The 20,129-nt window shown below is 41.4% G+C and overlaps 1 protein-coding gene across 2 annotated transcripts in view; it reads left to right on the forward strand.

The window, feature by feature from the left end:
* Positions 1-12,913: 12,913 nt before the first annotated feature.
* CRACR2A (calcium release activated channel regulator 2A) overlaps positions 12,914-20,129 on the forward strand; it is a 54,537-nt gene continuing 47,321 nt past the window's right edge. For both annotated transcript variants that reach the window (XR_003533331.1, XM_027677687.1), the window contains exon 1: positions 12,914-13,018. The gene's annotated coding sequence lies outside the window, so the exon portion shown is untranslated. The remainder of the gene's footprint in view (positions 13,019-20,129) is intronic.

Raw genomic sequence — 20,129 nt, forward strand, 5'->3', positions numbered from 1 at the left:
GTTTCTTTTTTAGCGTCTCATGGACACAAAATACCATAATCTATACTGATCTTAGAGACTTTTCCAATTGTTTATGTGGTGATGTCTTGTTTGCTACTTAATTCAAATTGAATGGCAGAATCTTAATCTTACCAAATCACTGCACAATTGAAGTTTTAGCTTTTCTTTCAGTGCAGTGTTGTGCTTTTTGGTGTCTATTTTTGTGCTGCTGAATTATGTTATTGAAACTGTCTGTAAAGTAACCATCCTTTTTCTGGCAAGGGGAGATAAATTATTATTGCAAAGTCCAGAACTGTACAAGTAACCAATACAGGAGATAGTTGGACTTAATAAAAGAATCAGTGAGAGAGGAAAGGAGGAAAATAATTTCTTGGCCTATGGAGTATTAAAGAAACAAAAAGGGATTTTGTTCTGATTCTGGGGAAGGATACCCGCTATTTTCTGTTACTATTTCATATAGTGAAACTTTATGCTCTATTTTGTTTTTTATACCTGTGCAAGAGTGCATGTCATTCTCTTATGTGTCTTGATCCAAGGTAAAGCTTTCTTACTGAATTATTCTTATGGCAGAAGGTTTTCACATGAGCACAGCACTTAAGTATGATATAGAAATGATATCAGCTCATAGTGGCCTCCTGGGCCAGCTTTGATTTTTAGAATGGGTGTGTACGCAATTATTGCTGAACAGAGTAGTTTGGGACAGTCTGCAATCCAGTTCATTTACAGGGCCCATTTGTATGAACTTGGTGACTTAAATTCCAGGAGTACACTGAATGCCAGTTCAGGTGGTTTAAGGACAACTTGCATCCTTTTTAAACCCATTATAAGCACACAAGATCATAGCAGGAAGGCTCTAAGTGAGTTTGTGCCATCCATATAGGGAAATTAGTTTCAGGAAGATGAATACGTCACTCTTAAAATTCCTTTGACCTAAATGTCCATCAGTGTTGTAACTATTATTATTTTTAGGCACTGTCTAAAACAGCAGGCTCTCAGAACAGCACAGGTCTGTTCTAGTGTAGCCATCTACTCTTCACAAGTCACCAAAAACCTATGAGGACTGACAGATGAAATACTTTGTAATATATTTGCTTCTCCCATGCTTCTCTTGCTTTTCTCTGTGCCACAACCCCCCAGAATCAGTGGGGGTGTTTAGAGGCATAATCTTTGAGCAGGCAAAATAAGAATGTGACTGCTTGGCTGGTTTTGGTTTTTTGTTTGCTTTTTTTTAAACTGAGACAGATGCAGTCATTGACATGATTTTTTCATAGAAAAGCCTATGTCAGCAAACCATGCTGAAGGTCAAATATGGATGTTTTTGCAAAATACATATATTTCATAGCAAATGGACTGGGGGACCCTGGCCCAGATCCTTGGCCTCCCAAAGTCGCTGGTTAGTCCAGCTTAAAGTGCTGGTGAATATGCAAACACCCCACCCAGGCACACCAAAACTGGGGCAGACGCAGACTCCCCCCACAGCTGGCACCAGGCACACAGTGACCCATGGTCCCGCTCCAGCGGTGCTGAGCTCCTTGCTTGTCTCACTCATGCTGTGTCCCCGACAGCTGGTTTTGGGAACAGATGCTGTTCCTACCCCAGTGGCTGGGGAAGTTCAAGACCCCTGCTAGCTCCAGTAGCTGACATGGGGACTCCACTCACTCTGGTCACTGGCATCACTGGTCTCACCCCAGGAGCTGGCACTAAATTCCCCTCATGCACACAGTGGCTCGACAAGTTGCTGGCATTGAGTGCTTGCAGCATGTTCACAGGGGACAGAGAGATTCTTAAGAAAAGATTTCATAAGAAGGTAGAAGAAGCAAGACCAGATTGCATTGGGCAGGCACGGGGCTTGGCCAGACAAGTGCATTGACCAGCCCACTGGCCCCTCTTACACCTCTTTCTGCCTGCCCTCTTTGTTCTCCTTGGCTCCCCCTTCCCCTCTGCATCCCCCACCCGATGTGTGTGTACAGCTCCATCAATTCCTCCACCCCTCACAGTCCGGTCCCCTGATATCAGTTCCAAAGTCCAGGCTGATCTTCCTGGAAGTGGCACCTGTGGTTTCTTGATAATCCATCAGTTAGTGTGAATGGTGAGGTTAGTTTTTTGTTGTTGTTTCTGTGTTTGTTTTGACAAGTCTATGTCTCAGTGTATTTTGTTTCTGCTTTCCCCCCTTTTCCCTTAGTTTTCTCACTCCTGGGTCCCCAGTCAGATAACCTTGCTGGAATAAACTTCACACTCTCGCGTGCCCTTATCAACTGATGTGACTGACCAGGTTTGGTTCTCATCACAGCCTCCCTTATGCCATCAGTCAGATTTGTATCCCCTTTCTTGTTCATGTTTCCTCCTTTTCTTATTGTCCGTGTTGCATTTGAAAAGGTCCTTGACCAGATTCCCTTAAAGGAGTAGACACTCTCCTTCCACATACTCCTACAGATAACTGCGCCATACATGTCCTGCAATTCCGGTCCCACATTTGTCCTAACCTGGGGACTTAGTTGAACAGGTCACATTTCATTCCTGTGGTAATGAATGTACTTAGGATTGTTTGCACAGTTTTCATCCTGATCCCTGGACAAGAGACAGCCAAAGGGAACATAAAGACTGGAAGCTTGCAAGTTCTTTGGATTGGATTTTTTAATTTTTAAGGGCCCACTTGGATGTACAGAAATAGGAGAGTATTTGCAATAAGCAAGAGAAAAATTGCAGTGTAATGAAGAGACGGTGTAAGTATGGGGAAAGGATAAAGAAAATAAATTCTACCTATTATGACGGTATCAGTTCCATGGAATACCATAAAATGAGTTTCTCTTCCTTGTATGCTTTGAGCTGTTAAGAGTTTGATACTACTGGCATGTTAAGGATGGCAAACCACCTGGTCCTGGATGTTTGCACACTTATTTGCAGACATTTGAAGATTAATTTACTGCTACTACTTTTAGAGTCTTTTGCAAAAGGGATTGCAACTCCACTGCTAGAAACAAGTCTGAAGCTATGCTCTTCTCAACTATTGACGTTAACTAGAAATGCCATTAATGTCCGTATTGATATTTTGTATGCCTATTGCCTTAGAATGTCTTTTATGGGTTTTGTTTGTTTTGAGGTGGGGTTTTGTTTTATTTTTTGTTTGTTTGGGGTTTTGTTTGTTTTTGTTGGGTTGGTTGGTTTGGGGGGTTTTTTGTGTTTTTTGTTTGTTTGTTTGTTTCAGTATTTTCCTTCCTAGAAAAGCATTTTTTTTTCTAAGAGGGATAAAAGATGAACAAGAAAGGATAAATGTATTAGCATTTGAGGAAGCTGCTTAGTCCATGTGCTGAGAGTGCCCTTATCACAAAGGCAGGTAGTGGGAATGACATTATGTTTCCTATCTGAAGCCAAGAGCAGTTAGATCCATTTCCTGTTTCAGTCTTCCAGCCAATAAATGCCAAATTTAAGTTAAAGGGAATGAAATCATATTGATACCAAAAGGAACAACCTTAAATATTTCTTCTCTTTGCTCAGGTTCTCCACTGATATGGTTTTCTCCCCTTTGACTAATAAATCAATGTAATATGTAAACTAATACAGGTGGTATCTGACTCATGTCCTAGTTTCATGAACAATTTAAGGCAACATAAGGCCTTAGCCTGCTCATGTCCCTCTTTCTGTTCCCATGCTTTGCTTGCATTCAAGTTGTCATAAAGTGAAACAGATGAAAGATTTAGATTGTTGTTAAAAAATAATTTGGAGTGGGAATATGCTATTGCAGTTTACTGTATTACGTGATGTATTTGGTTACAGACCTAGTGGTGATCAAGTAGCTAGTATATTTAATTTTTTTTCTAGTCATTATCTACCTTTGAGCTGGTGAAAGTTGTCCAAGAAAGTAATCCCAACTGAGAACAGTGGCTGCAAATTAGGCTTTCAAAGGATGATTGGATATTGGATACACTGTGTTATTATCTATGTATTAACTAGGGGGATTACTTTTAAAAGACTTGTTTCTATAAAAGGACTGGCTGACACAAATACTTTCATCACAGATTTTGTTTTAACACAGCTCTTGAGAATACTGTGTCCCTGACAAAGCTGTATCAGCTAGTAACTGGATGTATATGAGAGTGACTTAATAGCAGCTCCAGACTGATTTTTTAAACAATTTTGAGTTTTATTTTGAGTATAAGAAATATGACCCAAAGCAATGGGATAAGACAAGGACAACAGATGGAAGTACTGGGGGGGGGGGAAAGAAAGATCAATGGGAGAAAAATGGTTACATAAGTGAAATGGTGCATGTGTGTGCATGTACACTGCAGCTAGGGAGTGGATGCAAGAAATGGAGAGAACAAAAATATTACTGCTTTAAATTTGTCCTTTAAAAATTGTAAACTCAGTTTTCATGCTGATTACCTTCCTGAATGTTTGGCAATATTTATGTATTCCCAGTGGCACAGAGTATTGGATGGAGAGTCAGGGGACCTGCAGTCAAATTTTCATGTCTTTTGGCACTTTGTGATGAGAGCAGACTTACTGAAGTGGTACACAAATGACACAGAACTGTCAGAAATGAGAGACATAACTACAGCACCTCTTCTGAGTGCTGTTGTAAGGAGCATGGGGATAGCAAATATTGCTGTCTCCTGTAAACATAACTGGCTGGCTTCTCCTGGGGCTTCCTGAAATGTCCCCCCACCACTGACATTGCATACATCTTGTCTTTGCATTTCTTCCATGGCAAGTGTGTGGTATCAAATTTACTGTACTTAATCAATCACTCTTGTGTGACAAAAAGAGCAAAAATGCTAAGTTTTATGTTAACAAATCAGAGGAAACTGATATTGCTCTAAATTGTCTGCTCTATGAAGCAACTGATTTCTGGAAAGGAACTGTTTTCTGTTGTGTGCATGTATTAGTTATTGCTATATATCTCCATTTTTCTTGGCCTTTAGCTGCTGTGGTGATAAATATGTCTGATTTCCAATGTCAGAATATAAACCTGCTCTGTTTCTTTGTAAAAAACAGGTTTCTATCAAGCTTGCTCATAAAGTGGTGAAATTCTGAAAGTTTTCCTTTGATGCACAGAATCCTTCATTGAACAGAATTCAACACTATTTATGAGAACTGCATTCAGGAAGACAATACAATTCTCTTTATAATAACTGTTCATTAAACTGAAAGGTCTGAGTGGAAGAGATGTGACTAACAGAGCTTCTAGCTATCAGTGCACTTCAACTGTTTCTGGGCTGGAATCTATGTAGTGCTTCATCACAGATGGACAGCCTGTGGACAAAAATACACAATTTACCACCGCAGAATAACTGTGGGGGAATTGGTAAGGCGGTATATAATTAATGTTGGATTTGATCCAGTATACTTTTCCCTTAGTAGAGAAGATCAAGATTTTTAATGACAGTATTGCTTTTAAGATTGGTTTATGATTCAGCAAACTGTGGAATATTGAGTAAAATTAGAATTGTACCATAGCACAGACTGAGAGAGAAGTCCATCTACTGTACTGCTGGCTCCACATCCTCACAGGGAAACATTCTAAAATGGTGTTTTTCTTGTAAAATAAAAATTAAATGCTAATTCTTTTCAGTTTGAGAAATATGAAGAGTGCGGCTGTAAAATGTGATAGGAAAAAAAAATCAACATGAAGAACTGATTTGAATGTTCCCCTGGGAATGTTGTGGTTTTTAATATTTCAGAAATGGGTTTGCTTAGCCCTGAGGGAAAGGGATTGGAAGAGCATGATAGACATGAGCATGCACAAAGACTCTATGTTCAGTATTAAGGGGGAAGAAATAGGTCACTGTATATTAGATAGCTAATTTGGACTCCTTTAAAGCCACAAGAGGTAGAAAGTCCTGAGCTGCAACTGGGAAGAGTGGATACTGTTTTCTGAGGGACAGGGCAATAAGCAAATAAGCAATGTAGATCTTAAGTTTCCTTGCTTTGTAAGCTCTTGGTATACACAAAAACACCTGTTCATTCATGTTTGATTGCTGAGCTGATGCTGTCTTATTGGAAAAAGTGTCATTTTATTCATGTGCCAATGCTGAGCTACCTATGATTTAAGGAAAACATTTTTAATGCGTAATGCTATATGGAAGGAAAGAATTTTTGTTCTTGTTTTTCAGTTTGGTTTGGGGTTTTTTGTTTTGTAATTTATTACACATTATGCTAAAGAATGGTCCATCCCAGCATCCAGAAAGTCATGCAAAAGTGGCAAGATGCCTTCATGGATGAATAAGGAACTTCTGACTGAACTCAGACATCCAAAGGAAGCACACAAGAAGTGGCAGTGTGGGAAGGTGACCTGGGAAGAATTAAGCGTCTTGAGTGTGCACAGACAGGGTGAGGAAAGCCAAAAACTAAATGCAGTGAGGGATTTGAGGGGCATCAAATGGGCATCTAGAGGTATATAGTAACAAACAAACCAAACCCAAAACAATTAGGGAAGCAATGGGCCTGTTACTGAATGGAACAGGTGACCTGGTGACAAAGGACAGGGAAAAGGCTGAGATACTCAATGCCTCAATGGTAAGATCTGCCATCAGGATTCCCAAGTTTCTGAGACAAGAGGCAAGGTCTGGCACAGTGAGCACTTTTTCTCAGTAGAACTGGATCAGGTGGCTGGTGTAGGGACTTGTGGCTGGCGTGTTGTGATGGACATTTGTCGGCTCTGCAGGAGGTACAGGCAGGGCAGGTGAGGCAGGGGTAGCGCTGTATGCAAGGGAGGGGTTGGATTGTGCAGTGCTCATGGTTGGTGATGACATGGTTGGTGGCCTCTGAGTAAGGATGAAGGGGAAAGCAACTAAAGCAAATGTCGTTGTGGGAGTCTACTATTGACCACCCAGCCAAGACAGCAACAATGATGAATTATTCTATAAGGAATTGAGGGATATCTCTAGATCAGCTGCTCTTGTCCTTTTGGGTGATTTTAACTTCCCCAGATGTCATCTGGTTAGTATCATACAGTGAACACAAACAGTTCCAGGAAATTACTGAAGCACATTGAAGATAACTTCTTGGTACAGGTACTAAGGGAGATGACTAGGATAGGTGCCCTCCTAGCTTTGCTGTTTGTGAACAGTGAGTGTTTCATGAGTGGTGATCAGTGGCTGTCTTGATCACAGTGACCAGGAAGTAGCTGAGTTTCAAATCATTGGTGATAGGAGAAAAAGCACCAGTAAAACTTTGGCCCTGGGTATGGGAAGAGCAGACTTTGGGCTGCTGAAGGAGCTAGTTAGTATGGACCCCTGGGAATCTGCTTTTGAAAGTACTGGGGTCCATGAATGCTGGTCAATTTTAAGAGCCTTCTCTTAAGAGCACAGGAGCAAGGAATTCCAAAGTGAGGGAAGTCGAGCAAGCAGGGGAGACAGCTGCCTTGGCTGGGCAGGGTTCTTCTTACAGAATTTAGGCAAAAGTGTACAGGCACTGGAAGCAAGAAGAGGTGACACAGGAGGACTACAGAGATCCTGTTTGGCACTGCAGGGAGAAAATTCATGCAGTCAAAGCTTGACTTGAGTTCAAGCCGGCCTGCACTGCGAAGGACAACAAAAAAAGGCTTTTAAAAGTATGTTAACAGCAAAAGCAGTTAACAGAGATAACACTGGTCTGTTGGTTGACAGGGTCAGTTGCCTTGCAAATAAGGATATAGACAAAGCAGAGGCATTTAATGCCGTCTTTGTCTCTGTCTTTAACACCAATGATGGGCCCTGGGACCCCAGGAGCTCTGTGTTGGAAGACCATGACTGATAAAACTCTCAGCTGCCCCTGAACTTGTTCAAGAGTGGCTGTTCCAGCTGTATGCACATAAATCTATGGGGCCTGATGGGATTTGTCCAAGGATACTGAAGGAGCTGACCAATGTCATCAGAGGCCCCCTTTGTATTATTTTTCAATGGTCTTGGGAGTCTGGAGAGGTCCCAGTCAACTGGAAGCTGGCAATATTTCAAAAAGGGTAGGCAGGAAGACCCTGGTAATTACAGGCCTGCCAATCTCACTTCAGTGCCTGGTAAAATTATGGAGAAGGTTATTCCGAGAGACAATGCAGTCATTGATTATAGTCAGTACATGTTTACAAGGGGAAAGTCCTGCTTAACCAACTTAATTTCATTTCATGAAAAGGTCAGCCATCTAGTTGATCAAGGGAAGCCAGTAAATGTGGAGTTTTGAGATTTTACCAAACTTTTGATACTATTCTCACAGTATCCTTCTGAATCAACTACCCAGCACACAGCTAGACAAGTCCATTACACGTTGGGTAAATGGGGTAACATCAGTCTGGCAGCCCTGGGGTTTCCCAGGGCTCAATTTCACAGACAGTGCTCTTCAATAGTTTTTATAAACTATCTGGACATGGGAATCAAATGTACAATAAGTAAGTTTGTCAGTGATACTAAACTACAAGGAGCTGTGGACTCCCTTGAGGGTAAAGAGGCCCTGCAGAGAGATCTGGGTAGATTGGAAAGCTGGGCAATCACCAACTGTATGAAATTTATTTAGACCTAGTGCTGGATTCTCCATCTGGGACACAGTAATCCTGGTTATTCATACACATTGAGGGATGAGAGACTGGGGAGCAGCATTGTGGAAAGGGACCTGGGGGACCCTGGCAAGTCAAATATGAACCAGCAGTGTGTACTGGCAGCCAGGAGGGCCAACTGTATCCTGGGGTGCATCAGGCACAGCATCGGCAGCCAGTCGAGGGAGGTGATTGTCCCGCTCTGCTCTGTTCTGGTACGGCCTCATCTTGAGTCCTGTGTGCAGTTTTGGGCACCACAATATAAGGAGAACATAAAGCTATTGGAGCGTGTCCAGAAGAGGGTGACCAAGATGGTGAAAGGTCTCAAAGGCAAGACTTAGGAGGAATTGGCTGAGGTCACCTTGGTTTGTTCGGCTTAGAGAAGACTGAGAGGTGACCTCACCACAGTCTACAACTTCCTGAATGCAAGCTGAGGAGAGGGAGGAGCTGATCTACCCTCTGGTGACCAGCAACAAGGAAATGCAATGAAGCTGCACCAGGGTAAGTTCAGATTAAACATTAGGAAAAGGTTCTTCATTGAGAAGGTGGTCAGTCACTGAAACGGGCTTCCAAAGGAACTGCTCATGGCACCGAGCCTGTCAGAGCTCCGTCAAGGAGCATCTGAATGATGCTCTTAATTGCATGGTTTAGTTTTTTAGGTAGTCCTGTGGGGAGCCGGGATTTGGACTTGATGATCCTTATGGGTCCCTTTCAACTTGAGATATTCTATGATTCTAAGTCTATGGAACCTGATGGGATGCATCCCTGAGAAGTGAGGGAGGGAGCTGGCCAGTGTCATTGCAAGCAACTTGCAATGCGAAGGAGTATTTCTGGCAGGTTTGAGGAAGACAATTCCTCCCTTCTACTCAGTACTCGACCATATCTGGAGTGTTTTATGCAGTTCTGGGTTCCCCAGTATGAGACATGGATGTATTTGAGTGAATCCAGAGAACAGCCACTAAAATGATTAAGAGGTTGAAACATCTGAGGAGAGACAGAGAGAACGGTGACTGTTTAGCCTCAAGAAAAGAAGGCTTGTGGAGTAATTTTATGAATGTATATAAATGGTTGGAGAATATAAAGAAGACAAAGCTAGTCTCTTCTTAGTACTGCAAAGTGAAAGGACAAGAGGCAATGTGCACAAATTAAAATACAGGAAATTCCACCTAAATATAACAAAACAATGTTTTTACTATGTACATGGCCAAGAACTAGAACAGGTTGCCCGTTGAGGTTGCGGAGTCTCCATCTTTGGAGATTTTCAAAATCCAGTTGGAGAAGGCTCTGAACAACCTGCTTCTAGCTGACTCTGCTATGAGCAAGGGTTGGAATAGATGACAGCCAAATTAATTAAACACTGATTTTTAGAAAAGTCTTGCCTTTTTTTTTTTTGTTGCAGTGTAGCACAATCATACTGCACTGTAGGTGACATGAGCATGAAGTCAATGTGTATTTCCTTTACTCTGGCAAGTCAGATGACTTCAGAGCTGGAAAAGATAGAAGACCTCCAGTTTCCTAGCTGTCACTTAATACAATTTGCATTTTAATGTAAATTTCTGGTAAAATTTACTGTAAATCTGTAAATTTCATAAATATATGATTCCAGTTTCTGTAGCTTTTCCTCTGATCCTTGAGCATAAAGAAAGCAAGCACGATTTTGAATGTTACTATGAAGTTCCCTCAGGGTGGTGCAATTTCATAGGCAATTAAAAGCTGCATTAGTGTGGAAAGACAAAACAGGCCTCTAACAGCCTAAATGCAGAAGGAAATGACCCCTTGCATCCCAGCAGTATGATGGCTTTCCAGACTGAAATAAACACACATCACCCTAAATAAACTCTGAAATACAGCCTGTTTTATTTAAAGGGCGGTGGTTTTATTTTTATATTGCACTTGGCATTTCCTGACTTAAGTGCTGCAAGCTGTCTTCTGCCTACCATGTTTCTGTTTGTAGTTCTGGCATTTGTATAACCCAGTGGTAGAAACTGTCATCCAGTTTCTAACTCATTGTACATTAAACGTAGCAGTCAGAAGGATCCTAGCTCCAGACAATATGTTTTGCACCCCAGTGTTTTTCAAAATCTCCTGCTTTTAGTCCTTGAAGAAAATCAAGTGAGTTTATGCCTAAATTTTATAGAAGACAATTTTGGACCCAGATAAAAGGGTTTAATCCTTTAAAGTATTCCATTTAGCACTGTAATTTAGGCCTGTGTTAAGAAGTAGATTCATGCCCAACCTTTATTCTTGGGCTAATTTTTCCCTTTGCAGTTAGCGCCATAGTCTCCGACATCACAGTATATGAGTTTACTGCTTTTCAATCCACTTACTTCAGGAGAGAGCTATGGTAATGGATTTGATTCTGGCTATTCATAAAGAACAAACTCTGGCTGCTGAAGTCTATCAGCCTCTCTGTCTCTGCCATCATCAGCTACGAAATGGAATGCATATGAAGGTATATGATCAGAAACTGCTGAATGAAATCACAGCAGTACAGGAGTGCAATAGAATCCATGGCTTTTTGCTATGAGAGAGAACAAAAACAGAGAGCGATAGCCTATTTCTAGCTGGTTCTGTAAGGCTATACTCCAAAGTATCCACAGATATATGTAAAAACCGCATTAGCTGTCTAGACAAGACCTAGAAAACTTCATTGACCAGCTCTTCTACTATTGCTTAGTAGGCCCCAAAACTTTCTTATAGAAACTTGAAAGTCCAAACTGCCTCATACTAAATGATAAGGAAGAAAATTGAATGAGTCGTTGCAACAAGATACCTAAGCAATCCTCAGTTTTCAGATAAATTCCCTGGGGCCTTAATACATTAATGCTACCACTAAGTCTGCAAATGCTACTTCAGCGAGCTTTTTTCCCCATGCATGTGGCAAATCCCCTGCTGTTATGAAACTTTCTATATGCTGTCTTCAGTTTCTCCACAAGCTTCTGAACTGTGTCTAGTACCTTGTGGCTGACAGTGTGCCTTCATTTCTCTGAAAGAATCTTGGAAGACTGTCCACACATTTAAAAGAAATGTAATTCCATCTTTTACCCGCTATTTTACTCACATAGCAAAAGGTTAAATATATAAAAGTTAGCCCGAGTTAAGTCAGTATGTGCAGAGTATTATAGCTATTCAACATGCTGATGATTTTATGATAACTACCTGTGTGCCTATATTAGCCCAGAGTACATATAAGGCAGCTGCTGTGGTAAGCAAGTTTCAAATATTTACTCCTTTTTACTGAGCATGAATGTGAGCAGTAACTGTCGAGTGGCATTTTAATGTACTGTAAATCCACACTCAAGCTTGCCTTGTGGAAACTTGTATAAGTCTACAGTCTATGAATCATAATAATATGTGAAGAAATGTTTCCTATTGCAGAAGCTATCCCAGTTAAACTCACATAATCAACTCGATGTTTAATAACTGTTTTAAGCAATTACTTGTAGTGCTTTGTAAGTAGTTCTACCAGGCATACATGTGTGCCTGTATTTGGCAGACTACCTGCAGGTTGTCTTCACATTCCCCTTTATAGCTGCAAGATTTGCTTTTTTACCAATGCTCTAGTATTGTAGCTTACTTTAAGGAGATAAGCCTGAAGGATTACAGGCTGTTCAGGAAAGATGGGTTGGAAAGGCAAGTAGAAGCTCTTGTTTACTGTGAAAAGGAGTGCCTTGGGTGAATGGAGCTTTACTTTGGAACGGTTATTGAACCTGTGGACAATATGGGTAAGGACCCAAGAACAGACCACTGCAGTTGAGGTCTTAGATGTGTCTGCAACCAGATCACCTGATCAAGAAGCAGGTGAAGCCTTCTTCAGACACCATGCCCTAAGAACTATTTTGCAGTTGGGATGGTACAGTGATGAGAATTATGTTGAAGTTTTTTCTCTTCCTGGAGGGACTACTCAGAAAACCTGATCCTAGAAGCAGGTACTTTTCAAAACATACTTTAGGCTAAGTGAAATCTTTGAATCGAATGTGAACTAATTCTGTCTCCCCATCACCACCTTCTGTAAATAGAAGTCGGATAGTCTGAGATGACAAGATGGGGAAGATCCTACATGGTCCATTTGGACTGGTCGCCACCTTAAGATCTTGCTGTCGATGAGCGTTCCTGCGCCCTTCCAAACTCTCCTGCCCTGTTCCCTTTAGGTTACCCACACCCTTACTCTGGAGATCCGTCGTACATGTAGTCCTGACTGCAAGAGGGACCAGGGAAGACTGAGGCTCCTCAAGTTCCCTTGGCTCTCTGGTCTCGCCGAGGGCGAGTCTCTCTAGTCCAAGGTGAGGTGAGGCCGGGCGGGGCAACCGCGCTCTGGCTGCAGGTAGGGAGGGGGAGGGAAAGGCCGGGACGGCCGGCCCGCCCCCGGGCGCAGCCCGCCTCGCCCAATTATGTCACCCGTGCTCAAAACAAAGTTAGAGAAGTGGTTTCAGCTTTTCCGCGGTCTCACTTCCAGCCCGAGGAGAGCCGGCCCGTCGAGCGCACCGGGCGGGCGCCTCCGGGAGGCGGTGGCGGGTGAGTCTGGGGGCGGCACCGCGGGACAGAGGAGTCGGGGCAGGAAGACGGGGAGGTGCATGCACAGCCGGACCGTTCTCCCGACGCAGCTGCCGCCGGGAAGGCACTCGCGGTTGCTGTTTCACCCTCCTCTGCAGAGCCCCGGTGTCCCAAAAGTGCCGAGCTCTGTCGCAAGCTTCGCTTCCAGCGCGGGGTGCCCGCAAGGGCACATCGCCCCGGCGGGGCTGGGCAGGGGCTGGGCAGGCTCAGGGCAGCCGGCACGGGACACGTCCTGTCCCGTTGCCGGCCCCGGGAGCGCAGCAGAGCTGAGGCTGCTCGGGAGGGTGGCAGGAACGGAGGGGCGGGCATGGAGAGCCTAGGGGGCATTGGTCGCTGCCCAGGCCCTGCCCTTAACTCTCCCTCAGCTCGCTCTCGGGCTGGAAGGCAGCAAGGAAGGTATCTGGATGAACCGGGGTGGCTGCCGAACAGGCTGGTGCTGCCCCCGCATCGCCTGCTGCCAGCGCGAACGCCCGCACGGCGCCGCATCCAACTCTGCCGTGCTTCCTCCTCGGAGCAGCACCGGCACCGACGGGGGGCGAGGGCTGGCGTGGGGAGCGACAGCTGAGTGCGGAGGGTGCGAGCTGTCGTGACTCCTCCCACACAGGGAATGTTTCGTAAAGGTGGTGCCTAAAAGTGCTGTTGACTGATGGTGGCTGTGTTTGCCGTTCTGCGTGCCTTATGTAACTTCTTGCTGAGGCTGACAGTCGCTGTCACAGAGAAATCCCTTTATGGTCTGATTACCTCAGGAGCTGCCCCACTGGTTTTCACTTCCCAGCAGATACGGGGAAGATACTTGAGTTTGTGACTGGTGACTGCCTTCAGGCCCACCAAATACTTGATGAAGATGAAGGCATTGCTGCTCCTGATGGTTGTAAAAATGATTCCTGTGTCCCCCTGCAATAGTCTGGTGTCACTCTCGCACTGCTGTAGTACTTGTGTGGTACATGATTTAGTTTTCTCTTTCTTGATCCTAAAGGCCTATGATGACTCTAAATGACAGTTATAAAAGAAACTTGCTGCTATCAGGATAATAGATTTCTTAATATACACCAATAGAACAGATTAGGACTACATGTAGTGAAAATTGGGTAGTGTCGCAATTGAGAGAATGGTGAAATCCCTCTGGAAACTTCGACTAATTTAACATACTCTTCTATTTTCTTAGTTGCAATTTACTTAGTTGCAAGGAAAATATGACTCTTCTAGTTTCATATTGGTTTTCATCAGTAGTTTTCAAGCTAGTTTCACTTTTCTTTTTAGAATATGTGAATTATTCTGATGCATGAGTAAAAGTTTATTGGCTGGTTGTGGGATGTTCCAAGGACTCAGGTATCTGGTCCCCAAGTTTATCACTATGGACTTGAGTACTGTTCAACTCAAAAGGGAACTGTTACACCCGAAAGACTGAAAATTAAATTTCAATCTTCTTTATACTAAATTGTCACCTTTTATGACATCAAAAAAAGAAATTTAAAAGTCAGTGTCTCAAGTACAAAGAGCAGATGTATTTCTGTGAATGGATTAAGTAGCAAATGAGATTTAGGGCAATAAATCTCATTCTCAGTTTGCAGAATCCTGGTTTGCCAGCTCTTGGAAACCTAAGTTCACTGCTGCTGAAATGGAGGAGGAGTATTTGGCTCCCTGTGAGACACCTCTCCCCACCCTTTTCCTCTTATCTTGTGGTGGACTAGAACTGTAAAGAAAGTAGCAGAAATGAATGCACTAAAGAGCGTTACCCCGCAAGCTTTTCTTGTGGTTTCTTTATACCACGGGATATATGTGCTACTTCAAACAGATCTCTCATTTCCTCCTGTTTCTGTTCATTGACAAATGATATGCTGTCATGCAGTGTAAGTATATATGAACGTATAGTTCTAAATGTAAGGAGGGAGTAATATATATTTAGTTTTATTTCTCATGTTAAAAAAAGCAGATTTAATCAGTTTAAGTTTAACCTGATGCAAACCCATAATTAATTCTGCTATCCATGACTTACCCATGCAGAATTGCCAGGATGTCTATGTCAAGAAACTGACTGAAACTAAGTTTGAAGACTTTGGAGCTTTTGCCAGACAAAGATCTAACCAGGTCAGGCCAAGAGTTTTCAATCTGAATTGATTTATTGTTTATAAGAGAAAACAAAAACAAAAAATTGCTGATAAATAATTGCCTGCATTTCTTATGTAATTGCCACTGCGCTTTCCTGTTTTTCCCCACAATCGGTAAGTTGAATCACCACAGGGGCAGATTAGCAAGGTATAGGGTAGCTTACTGGAAATCTTGTCCAATTTGTCTCGTTAGTCACTATCAGATTTATTGTGTATCATGTGTCAGTCTAATTTGACTTCTTTCTCATGCTCTCCTTCTGCTATGCCTCTGTATTGTGGGTTTATTCTTTTGTGTCCCAGACTACCCCTTGCTTTAATGCCTTATTTTGCCAGACAGAAACGATGACGTAGCCATACCTGTTGCACTGGGGGAAGGCATGACACAGATGAGCCGCAGCCTGGATATGTGCCCCTTGGAAGAGCCTGTGACCTCCAGAGGGCCATGCCAGACCTGCACTACCATTGCAATAGCCTGTTTTTCCTCGCTATTCATCCTTTTCCTTAGTCTCACGGAGGAGGTGTCAAGGAAACTTCCATTCATTAAAGATCAGTATTAAATGAAGGCAAGGATCGCACAAAATTGCCAGAATAACTTTTTGACTAGTTGACTCACAGAGAAGGAGAAAGCTATATTTCTCCTTGAAAGCAGTGGTGAATTAAAATCCAATTAAGAATCTGTAACAATGCATTTTTAGCTGTTTGCATTGTGAGGCTTTTTTGTAAAACTGAACAGGATGAGGTACACCAAGCCTACTAATCAAATATAGATAAGTGGATTTGTTTATATGTTTCCAAGGCCTTGGAAGCGAGCCACACTGAACAGATAGCATGAAGGTTATCTTGTTCTGCATATAGGAAAATATGGCTCTTCTAGTTTCATATTGTACCATTACTTCTTGCAATAGAAAAACAGTGGACTACCAAATTAAATATTCCTGTGCCTCCCTAGCATGCTCTTGTCCTATATGAACTGTGCCACTGACTCAGGTAAGGGTGGTTTCCAAGAGCAAGTCTGCAGTTTTAGAAATTCTGAAAATTTTGAAAACAATAACTCTTGCAAACCAAGTGCCAAATAACTAAGAAAACACTTGGAATATGTCTCTCGGTCCTCTAGTGCAATCTGTATTACCTTGGATCCACTAATGTCAGTGGCAGAGTAGACTGAAATTTTCCACTGACATTTTTTCTGTTAAAAATCAATTCTTATTGGAAGAGAATATTTAATTTGCATCTCAGAATCCTTTATATTTGGTTAAAGGTGGAACATTCCTTGAAAACTGGAAATAGAGAGTGAATTTTAGACTTCAAGACAAAATTTTGCTGATTTTCAGGCAGATAAAAGGTTTTGATTTTTTTTCTAAGTTACATTTTTAGCAAAGAGTTTTGGAGGTGGCAGAATATTTCAAGATTTTTTTTGTGAAAGTGGTGTACTTTAAAGATGTTCTTGTCAACCAGATTTCACCAGCTGAAAGTATCTCCATTTAGCAGTGAGTCATTAGGAAAACCTGAAAGATAAGACAATTAAAAGGGATATGTACTGCTTTACGTAAACTTTTTCCATGCCTTTACTTTAGTTGGAGGGGATCTGTTTCCAATGCAAATAATTTGTCAACAAATGGAACAGCTCATATGAATTGGGAATATATCCTACCAGAACTTCATGTTACACCATTTAATAGTATAATGCTGTTATCAATATAATTAATTGCATTTAATTTTAGGACTTGGAACAGTGCAACACAATAAATCATTCTGAGTCTTTAGGTCTTTTCCAACCTAAATGATTCTATGATTCTCTGCAGTCAGATAGTCAGCTCACTTTTGACTTGAAAATACTTCGAATGTGTTAATGTATTGCATATGTTGTAAGGTGCTCCTTCTTAATAATAGGTTTTACATCTCCAAACTAAAATTTTTATGTTTTAGAATGAAATTAAAATAATGGTAAAATAGTTCTACATAACTCTATAATAGTTCTGATACAAGTTCTGTAACTGTCTGTCCTGTTTACATGCGAATATTTATCAGAACTAATGCTGCAGTCACAGATGTTAGCCAGAGTTTTAGCCCGTAATACATAACTGGCCAAACTATATTTGTATGCGGTAACGATTTATTTGTACATTAGAGAGATAGAGATGGAATTTGTGAGGAAAACACACACTCAGATACACATACACACACCACCGTCCTGCTCAGGTATTAGGTAGGTCAGCAGTTTCTTGCAGACTCAAGGTTCTTGCAGCCAGCAGACAGGCAAGGAACAAGAGGGAGAGAGAAGAGTTCCTCCTGGAGTTAATGTCCTTGAATAAGGCAGAAAGAGCCAGTGGAGGGAGGGGAGGAGACCATGGGTCCTTGAAGCGCGCAGAGTGCTCTCATAGCTCTGATGATTTTGTGACTGTTCTTGCAACAGTGATTTCCATGATTACTGTTGCCCCTAAATTCAGTGTCCTTTTATAAGTAGTTTGCATTTCCAGACAGTTCGTAGCTTTTAAGCAAGTGGAAAAGATGCATTTCTGCTAAAATCATAACTACTTAAAGTAGCCTTACTTCTGAAGGAGCCTAGCAGCACTAAGCAAGTCCATTTAGCTTCACCCTGCCTTTTCAATATGGTTACCTAAGAACTGCTAAAATTTAGGCAATAAAAATCCTGTTAGTTATTTTTCATTAGTGTTTTCATATTGAAGAGCAGGATGGGGAATAAATGAATCTACCTGCTTCCTTTTCTTACTTTTGTTACTTTTGGACATCTGAATTTTAATATGTGAATAGTTTTGCTTACTACTTCCATACAGGCCAGCAAGCAGGCAGGCAGGCCAGCAAGCAGGCAGGCAGGCAGGCAGGCATTTTTCTTCATCTGTGGGGGAAACTGGCCTTTGGAAGAAGAAAATTTTCTTGCTAGCCCAGTGAAAACTAGTTCCTTGGATGGAGATGTTAAAAAAAAGGTTAATGAGCACATGTTCACCATTCAGAGAATTGGAATTCTGCATCATTGTGCACAGGAGTGACATCATTTGGGTTTTTTCCAACATTTGGATTTGTGGATTCATCCAGGGACAAATGCCAAGTGGGGATTAAGTGGTCTCTGTTCAAAGTCTTTGATAGCCTGTTTTGTAATCATTAATACTTTCACTTGAATAATATTTTCTGGTTTTCTCCTGTTTCACAGTTAATATTGTGGAGACTCTGCTTCAGATATATGACCTGAATTTTTTTTCCTTCATCTTTAGTTTTAGTTTGTTTTGTTTTTAATAAATGAGTAAGCTTCTGAAAAGAAGAAATCTCATTTATATGATTGTGATGTATGTTTAACAAACAATATCTTCTCCCAGGTCTCTTCCCTCTTGATTTCTACTAACCTCCCTTGCCTTGAAATAAATTGAATTATATTGGAAAATATAAAAATAAGTGGAAATAAATTGGAAGTAATCTTAAAGAAACCTAAAACCTTGTTGTAGTATAAGCTTGCAGATGTCAAAGTAGGTGATACTTATGGTTCCTCTAATCTTTAAAAGCTAGTCAAATCTGGTTGGAGAGTTTCTATTAAGCCTGATTGTAAACAGAATTTGGTTCTCCCACGCAAATTTACTCACAGGAAAGGAGTTTCGACATAACTAAAAAGTTTTTCCTTTTATAGGCCAGTGGATGTAGGATTCCTCTGTTGTCTGCCTTTGCTACTCTCCTGAAATCATTTTCATGACACGTTTCTTTCAGACTATCTTCTTGTGGTCCCTCATAGGAACTGCAGCCAGCCTCAGATCTCTTCCTCCGCAGTTAAACTCCCCATATGCACTCCATGGTGCACTGTGTCCTGAGATGGAGAACCATGAGAGGTGGTGTACATCATGACAGAAGTGAATTCAGGCTGTGTGGAAGAGGTTTTGATGATACACTTCAGTGCCTTTCTGACTTGCACGTTTTTACTTGAAAAGTCAAAATTGGAGGAATGAATGTCCCATTTTTTTCATCTAGTTCTGTCTAGGTGTTCATATGGTTAGGTCAAGCTTTATAGTGCTTCCATGAAACTTAAAGGGTAATTGTCTTAGTCATAGTTAAGAAAAAACAGATATTTTCTTGAGCACACAACTTTGTATCTCTGCTGATTGTTTTAAATGTGGGGCCTGAATTTTTACTTTGAATGGTCTTTTAAGATCTTTAAAAATGGCTAAAAGTAACATTGAGGTCCAATGCTATCTTCATCTTTGTCAAGGAATTCCCACCTCTGCCATTATTTGCAGATTTGTGTTTAGTTCTATTCTCCTGTGATGGCAGTTGCACTGCCTTTGCAGCCTTTTGCAGTTCAGTGCTTTATTTTCTTTATCCTTGGGTGGGTTTTCATGTCTAGCTTATCTGCCAGGTTACAGCACAAGAGTTTTATTTCTTGTGTATTGTGTTATGTGCATAGGGAGTATTTTTCTCCAATCCTGTATCTAACAAACTTCTGTGTACTTAAGTGTGGTTATATATGGTGCTCTCTTTGGTCTCTGCAGTCTCATTCCTCTGTCGTTCTCTGTAGGTTCTGCTTTTTTAAAAAATTTTTATTGTCTTGATGGACCACTTGACCTTAATTGAACTAAATAAATTAAAACTTTCCTAATTAAATTGAAAGAATTCAACAGGGTTCATTGTCTAACTGGAAGAACACTTGTTTAAACACAAGGCAAAACAGAATGACTTCTTTCAGCAGGCTTGTGCTAACATAAAGTATTTGCGGTGATACATTTTAGCTTTAGGAGCTTTTCGGCATAATGCTGAAAGATAACTGACTCTGACGCTAAGTTAGTTCTGAAGAGGTCCCTGTTGATGTGTAAGCATACTACACAGCAGCTACAGGTTATTTTAGCAACAGTAATTTGATTGTAGGAAAATATATTTCTTGTAGAAAAAGAATGCAATCTAATTTTTGTTTTCCAGTGTTCATAAAACATAAATGTTACCTCTTTTGTATAAATCCAAGGTAACCT

The sequence above is a fragment of the Neopelma chrysocephalum genome, unplaced genomic scaffold (genome assembly GCF_003984885.1).
Source record: "Neopelma chrysocephalum unplaced genomic scaffold, ASM398488v2 Primary Assembly neopelma1_43, whole genome shotgun sequence".
NCBI classification, from domain to species: Eukaryota; Metazoa; Chordata; class Aves; order Passeriformes; family Pipridae; genus Neopelma; species Neopelma chrysocephalum.